The sequence below is a fragment of the Acanthisitta chloris genome, unplaced genomic scaffold (genome assembly GCF_000695815.1).
Source record: "Acanthisitta chloris isolate BGI_N310 unplaced genomic scaffold, ASM69581v1 scaffold5902, whole genome shotgun sequence".
Lineage (NCBI taxonomy): Eukaryota > Metazoa > Chordata > Aves > Passeriformes > Acanthisittidae > Acanthisitta > Acanthisitta chloris.
In genome coordinates, this window is record NW_008659806.1 from 152 (window position 1) to 7,109 (window position 6,958).

A 6,958-nucleotide genomic window follows, 5' to 3' on the forward strand; every position below is an offset into this window, starting at 1 on the left:
CACTCCTAATCGGATGGGAACGAAGCCCCCGCGAACTGTTAATCGGCTGCGCTTGTTGCTCAGTCGCTTAGAAAATTTTAATGAAGGGTAAAAAAAAAACACCTAGTGGCTGGGACCCCGTGAGTTCCCGGGGAGGAGCTGGCAAAAACGGGGTGGGTTCCGTGGACGGCGCTGCTGGGTGAGAATCGTTTAATTGTGTTGGGATGGTGTTTTGTTTCATTTTGTTTCAGCTGCAGAGTTTTCGGGCTTAAGAGGTTCGTGGGAGGAGATTACAGAGGGAACGTGTTTTGCCGGTTACTGCGGAGGGGAAGAGTTGAGAAGTGAGAAAAATCGCACGGGGTGGTTGTTTTTATGACTGAGATTTCCAGGACCAGAGGGAACAGCCTTAAGTTGTACTAGAGGAGGTTTAGATTAGATAGGGAGAAAAGCTTCTTCCCGAAAAGGCTGGTCAGGCATTGGAACGAGCTGCCCAGGGCAGTGGTGGAGTCACAGTCCCTGGAGGGGTTTAAAAGACGTGCAGATGTGGCACTTAGGGATGTGCTTTAGTGGTGACTTGGCAAGTGCTGGGCTAGTGGTGGGACTTGATTTTAGAGGTCTTTTCCAACTTTATTGATTCTATAATCCTATGGAAAAGTTTGGAGCACTAATGCTGAAAGAGCTGAGAAAGTTTACTGGTGGTTTTGTGCTGCAGCTGTGTTTTGCTCAGAGCAGTGTGTGTGTGTGTGTGTGTGTGTTTTGCTCAGAGCAGTGTGTGTGTGTGTGTTTTGCTCAGAGCAGTGTGTATGTGTTGCTACTCTTCAGGGTTAAGTGCTCTAACACAAGTTGAAAAAACACGCCAGAACTTGATCTGTTTTCCTTGTTCAAAAGCCTGTGGTGACAGTGAACTGAAACTTCCAAGTTTTCTGGCTAAGTGACTGCAGATTTTGAGGTTCTCTTGCCCCCCTCTGCCTTCTGGAAACCACTTTCAAAGGCTCCAGCACTGTGGTTAAGGCCAGGCTGCCAGGGAAAACTGCAACAAGTTCCTCTCTTTCCAGCTTGAACAACCCAGTTGCAACATGTCACTGCTTGTGTCTCAGCAACTATTGACAGTAAGAACAAATTACTTTTGTTTTTCTATTCCCTTTAGTGATGTGCTCATATGGGTTAATTGTCCTGTAAACTCTATGGGGTGTCCCATAAAATCAAGGACAGCAGTAAATCATGTCAGAATACCTCTGTGGATGAGGCCACATAACTTCTGCCAGCGAATCACCAACCCTGGGCTAACTGCTGTCCTCCCTCTCATGCCAGGCCTAATATTTCCTCAAGTATTAACAACCTCTTGGTTAATGACACTGAAATCTGATCCTGTTCAGTTTTGCTGTGAATCAGCTCAGTGACTAAAGCTGTGGAGGAGCTGCTGGCTGGGACCCCAAAAGCAGATGTGTTTACAGCCCTGGGATGCCAACCACAGCACCTCCCCTGGCTGCAGCTGGGCTGGTGGTCCCTAATTCACCCCAGCTGGTTCTTATCTGTGCCCCAGTTGCACACTTCCAGCCAGAGGCTTTCTTGGGGCTGTTTGTATGCTATGGCTGTAGTGGGCTTACCAATGGCTTTATGTTGGGTAGCACCTTGTAGTTTTTGGGCTATTCTTGTGGCCCATTCAGTTGGCAGCCTTCTGGGAAGAAGCTCCAGCAGCTGGGAGGCATGGGAGCATCTTGAGCTTGTGGGGATGTGTGTCCAGAGTCAAAGAAATCTGGGAATCTTGATTGCATCTTTACTGTATCCATCCCAGCATCAGGTCAGGCAGTCCCAGCTGGATGACTACCTCATCTAGAATTTGGGATGCTGCTGTCTCTGGGGTCAGTGACAGCAACATCCTTCTTTGATACTTTTTCCTTCAGTACTGTGACAATCCTGGGTGTGTATTTGTGTTGTTTTTATGACTGTGAGTTCTGCTTTACTGGGATGTTGCAGGCCAGTGTGCTCAGACTTGCAGGCCAGTGGGTGCCAGCAAGATCAACGAGGGTGGGAAGGCATTGGAACAGTTTGCCAAGAGAAGCTGTGGATGCCCCATCCCTGGAAGTGCTCAAGGCCAGGCTGGATAGGGCTTTGAGCAGCTTAGTCTAGTGGAAAGTGTTCCTGCCCATGGCAGGGGGGTTGAAACTAGATAGTCTTTAAGGTCCTTTCCAACCCAAACCATTCTATGAAATTGCTGTCCAGACCCTAATTCCTTTTCCATTCCTTCTACTTTAAAGTACCAGCTCAGCTATAGGAGCACCTGAATTTGGATAGATAAGTTTTCCACATTGTGCAGAAACTGTTCAGAGCACTTGAAAGCATCTAGAGCAACTTGGATTAACCATAATGTGGTGTTCTGCAGGTGTGTGTGCATGGGATGTGCTCAGAGTATTCATCAGGACTGTGGGTCCCAAGCATGGCCATTGCAGGAGACTTATATGTTTTTATCAGAAGAAGGTGTGTCCTTGAATTTGTATTTCTTGGGGCTGTGAAAAGTTTTTTCTCCTAACCTGATAAGAAAACCTAGTGGAGAAGGAGGAAGTTCATCTTGAATGGGATGAGTGAATGGTAGCTTCCCATTGCTGTGGGGTATGTGATCCTTCATGTGTTGAAAACAGGACCCAGAAGCAAAGGGTAGGGAGCCAGGAAAGTTGTTTTGTGGGGTTATGTTAGTCTGTTAATGAGCAGAGCTCATTTCAGCCTACAAACACTCTCTTGCTCTCTTGCTTTTTCAGCAAGAAGGTCTTTAAGGTTGTAATCAAGCTTAAATTAAGTACGGTCTGGGGCTTTCTCTGCTTGCAGCTTTGCCCCACTTGTTATCCTCCCCACCGACCTTAGGTGGCTTTGGAGGCACTTTGACTGTAAGGACACTTGTTAGGAGAGCTGAGACACACACTCGAAAGTAGAGGCAGTGAAGCCCAGCAGCTGTATGTGTGTGGCAATCCAGATTGCGGTGCCAGAGCTTCCCCTTGGGAAGGTCATGACATGGAGGAGTGTGGATAATTGTGCAATTCCATCTGAGCTAGTTTGTAACGCTTTGTCTTGAGCATCATCACTCAGCAGAGTGGAGAAAGCATGTTGCAGTTAGCTGCAGAGTCTGGGTGTCATTTGGGGGCCGAGTCTCTGCAGTTGCTGTTAGTTGTTTATACCTTTTGTTTGAGGAAAGAGCTATAAACAGGCAAAAGTTGTCCAGGTTTGCACACTGGACAGTAAAACCCTTTGAAAGGGGAGATCTTCTGTATGAATTATATCCATAACCTGGAGTGCATGAGAAAGAGACTTAGGGAGTTGAAGAACCTTTGTCTCCATTGTGAGTGGAAAAAGTTTTCTTGGAGTGGGTATATTTGTTTTCTGTCCCACCACAAACAGAGTGGAGGACATGTAAGAACTTTTATTTCTCTTCCTGAAACTGTCTCAGCAGCCCTCTGAGCTTCTGAATGAGGCTTAGCAGCACTTGTGCTGTGGGTGTGAAAACAGACATGGTTCTTGGAGAGCATTCATGCTGCTAGCAAGGAGAGCTGCACTGGGCTGAGCTCCACAACCCACTTTACACAGTGAAACCTGGTTTTCAGCTCATCTTTTGAATGTCTTGATCCTGCCTAATGTGGCAGCAGTGTTGCTTTGTCTCTCCTTGCTCATCACTGCTGGATGCCTTCTTCCAGCACATCTTGCCATGACCTTAGGCTAAGAAGGTAGAGCTGTTTGCAGTAGGCACAGTGGTGCTGACCCCACAGGCAAGGCTTGGTGATGGAGATGCTGTGTTAGCACTTGGGGTGGTGGTTTATACACTGGTCTAAGTAGCTTGTCCTGAGGCAGGACCACAGAATAGGAGATTGCCAAACTTCCTGTAAAAGAATTAGTGGCTCTGTGGTAGAAAACTGTTGTTATAGAACATTAGAAGTATCACCTTGAGCTGTGGTCTGTGTTTCCCTAGTCCCTGTGGACTTATTTGACCTTTCAGTATGTTTTTCTCCTGGATGGTGGGTAATTGGTTAATAAAAATGGGACAGCATCTATGTGTACATGTCCATTTGAACTTTGAGAGGGACTGATGGGTGGTACTCCATCAGATAAAAATTAAGCTACCGTTCATGACTTTTAATAGGAGGATAGATTTATAGTAAATAGAAGAATTTTTTTAAATATTGTAAAAAATAGCAGTTTGAATTGCTGCACTTTTCTGTGCTTCACAGTTATCCTGAGTGCTTTCTGTGTTGTGTTTCACCCTTTAGACAGAAAATACCTCATAAGGGTAGATGGAAGTGTGAGTCCATGTCAGAAAAGAGAAGAAATAAATAACAGAGCCCTTGATCTGTCCAAAGTTGCCTTCTGTTTTGAAATCAGTTTGCCCAGGGCACAAGAGCACTGCAGCCTTACTGTGCCCATGACAGACTCTGCTGACTTTGCTTTCACACAAATGTATAACTCTGTGTGATTTTGATTATTCACACACATGTATATTTAATTCCAGCTTCACCCGTAAATGCTTTTTCCCTCCAGGGAAAAACAAAGCCATGGAGGTTAACTGTGTCTCTAGCAGTGCAAAGCATGAGGCTTTGCTGACTGTAGTAGACAATTTACATGTAGGTTTGTGGGTTAAGCACCAAGCTGCATATGGCAGGACTCTCAGGGTGTTTCTCTTCCGCTTCAGTACCTCTGAAAACTGCCAGAGCTTGAAAATGCGTGTTGGGCTTTAAGGTCTGTGCAGCACTCAATGTGCTTCATTAAGCTGCACACAGCTTCCCACAAAGCTTCTGAACTTGAGCTGCTGCTTGCACTGACCTCTCCTTGGCTGTCACCATTTGAGTGGCTAAGCCAAGCAGTGAGAGCTGTGGCTGAGCAGGGACTGGAAGGTTCCTGGTTTCTCAGGGAACAAACGGGTTGGGTGAGCTGAGAAATGAACTGGCAGGCAGAGCTGCCTGAGAACTTCTCTGTAATCCATGGGCAGCAAAGCACCTTGCTGAGTTGGTTCTGCAACATGTGGTGAGCAGTTACATTGTGGGTGACTTGACTCTGGAAGAACCTTTCAAGGGGAGCTAGTCTTCTGTAACTAGGAAAGCTTTAAGGAGTCTGTTAAATTTCTAGTAGGTTTTTTTAACAGCAATGGTGAGAAAACTGTATGGCAGACAGTTTAATGATAAAAGTTGGGGTTGGATAAAATGCTGTCTTTAATGCTAAAAGCAAGTTGAAACTAGGTGGTCTTTAGTCCCTTCCAACCCAAAGCATCTGTTACTCTATAAGTACCTGCCTAATTGCATCACTTCTTTCTTCAGGTGTTGCTCTCTTAATGATCTCAGATCTTGTGGTCTTATCCTTCTTTCCTTGTCTGAACTCTGTTTTTTCAAGGGACTGACTTGAAATGTAGTGATGTTTGTATGGAGAGTCACTGCCACCTCCTCTGGGGCACTCTGCATTTGAGCTGGAGCCCAGTCCAGGTCTCCTATCAGACCTACTGTGTCATCAAATAATATGTTCTGTTCTCAGTGTGCAAAGCATGACTAATTCTTGTTATCTCACAGCTTTTGTTTGTGACCACCTGGCACTTGGCTCTAATGGCAGCTCTTCTGCAGACACAAAGGGCAGAGACACAAAGGGTAGAGGTTAAAACTGAGAACCACACCAAACTACTCTGTGGCCTTCATTTGGGGCAGTTGGAGTCTGCAGAAGGATGAATGTTCCAGGTGAGGCTCTTGAGCAACCTGGTCTAGTGGAAGGTGTCCCTGCCCATAGTATAAGGTTGGAAGTAGATAGTCTGTCAGGCCCCTTCCAATCCAACCCATTCTATGATTCCATGAACATAAACTCCATTGCTATTCCTTCCTAAAAGAATCCTTTCAGTGAGTTTTTTTTCTACAAGTCTTTACGTTCTTGAAGCACTGGTATGAGGGTGTTTGGGTGGGAATGACTAAATTCACTTAGTGTGGACTAGAAGATGTAAGGCAGTAGCAATCTGTCATGTTAAACCACTGACAGGTGTTTTGAGGAGGAAAATCAGGACTTTTGCTGCTCTCTGAACCAATGGAAGGTGTCTGTTTCAAGCCTTTCCAGCTCAGACATGCAATTTTCTGGCCAGGAGCATGTTGGCTGCTCTTGGCAAACAGTGGCTGCTGCTTCCTCCCATTGTGTCTCGGGTCAAGCTGTCTGAGTAGCTGCATGCTCAGGCTAAGAATAGTGCAGACCCCAGGGTTTTGACCTCTGTATCCTGCATATTGGCTTCTTTCCTGTAGAGCTTGGAAAAACCCTGGGAAAGGGTGTGTCCCACAAAATAGGTTGAAATGTGTTACTAGAGACTGTACTTACTATAAATATCATGGAGGTTGAGCAGGGGAAGAGCTTCTGTTTCCTCCCTGGTACAGTAGCTTGGAATCCTCTTCTGCACAGACCAGAAATAAAGTCCTGACCCTCTTGCTAGTGGGATGTGACCCTGGAAAGAGTTTACAGTAGGCAATTTAGCTAGTCCTTCTCTTAAAAGCAGGTGACAGCATCACCAGTTTTGGTCTCTTAATGCTTCTAATAGTGCTTCTAATATCAAGTTCACTTTCAGTGTCCATCCCCTGGGCCTGTCACTGAGGTCAGGCTTGCATCCCTGTAAATCACATCCCAAAAGTTTTGTTCAGTCAGCATCTCCCTTCTAAACCTCAACTTCTGAATCCTGTGGTTATGGCAGTAAGATTTATCAAAGAGGTTGTCTGACTCTCAGCCAAGCACATCGAACCAACTCATAGGGAAGTAAGTTTCCCCCTGTAATTTTGTGGAAGCCTGACTTCTAGCCTGTTTTGCTAATCAGCAGCTGGTTGATGCTGCAGCTAATTCTGCCTAAATTGGGGGGTTTATTGCCAGGAGAAGTACAGGGCACCTGTGCTGATGCACACATCTGGAGTAGATCTGCCTGAATGCAGTTTGAGGTCAATGGGGAATGTAGGGAGGATGCTCCACTATGAATGGAATGAGGAACAGC